This window comes from Solanum stenotomum, chromosome 6 (assembly GCF_019186545.1).
Source record: "Solanum stenotomum isolate F172 chromosome 6, ASM1918654v1, whole genome shotgun sequence".
NCBI classification, from domain to species: domain Eukaryota; kingdom Viridiplantae; phylum Streptophyta; class Magnoliopsida; order Solanales; family Solanaceae; genus Solanum; species Solanum stenotomum.
In genome coordinates this window covers 53,552,156-53,552,454 of record NC_064287.1, presented here as the reverse complement: position 1 = coordinate 53,552,454, position 299 = coordinate 53,552,156, and the positions used below count along the sequence as shown (strand labels likewise).

At 37.1% G+C, this 299-nt stretch overlaps 1 protein-coding gene across 1 annotated transcript in view; it reads right to left on the bottom strand.

Annotated features, from left to right (window-relative positions):
* LOC125866961 (peroxidase 11) overlaps nucleotides 1-299 on the bottom strand; it is a 3,300-nt gene that overhangs the window by 2,577 nt on the left and 424 nt on the right. The gene's annotated exons all lie outside the window — the stretch shown is intronic.

Sequence of the window (299 nt, the reverse complement as noted above, 5' to 3'; positions counted from 1 at the left end):
ATGGAGGAGTGTTAATAAGACACAATAACATAATTACATATGAAGTATACCTCTCTCTAATATTCGTTTAACTTCTAGACAAGATGCTCACACAGTTCAACGATTCCAATAAACTGAATCGAGTATATTTTCATATTAGTCCCATGCTCTAAATATTACTACTAGTTTTGAACCTTGGCCACCTTCAAACTTCTGACTAGTAATCTCATTTTGAAATAGTGGTCAATTTCTTAAAACGACGCCAAAAAATGGCTATTTGTGTAAATTACTCGAGATTTGGGGGGGGGGGGGGGGGGGGG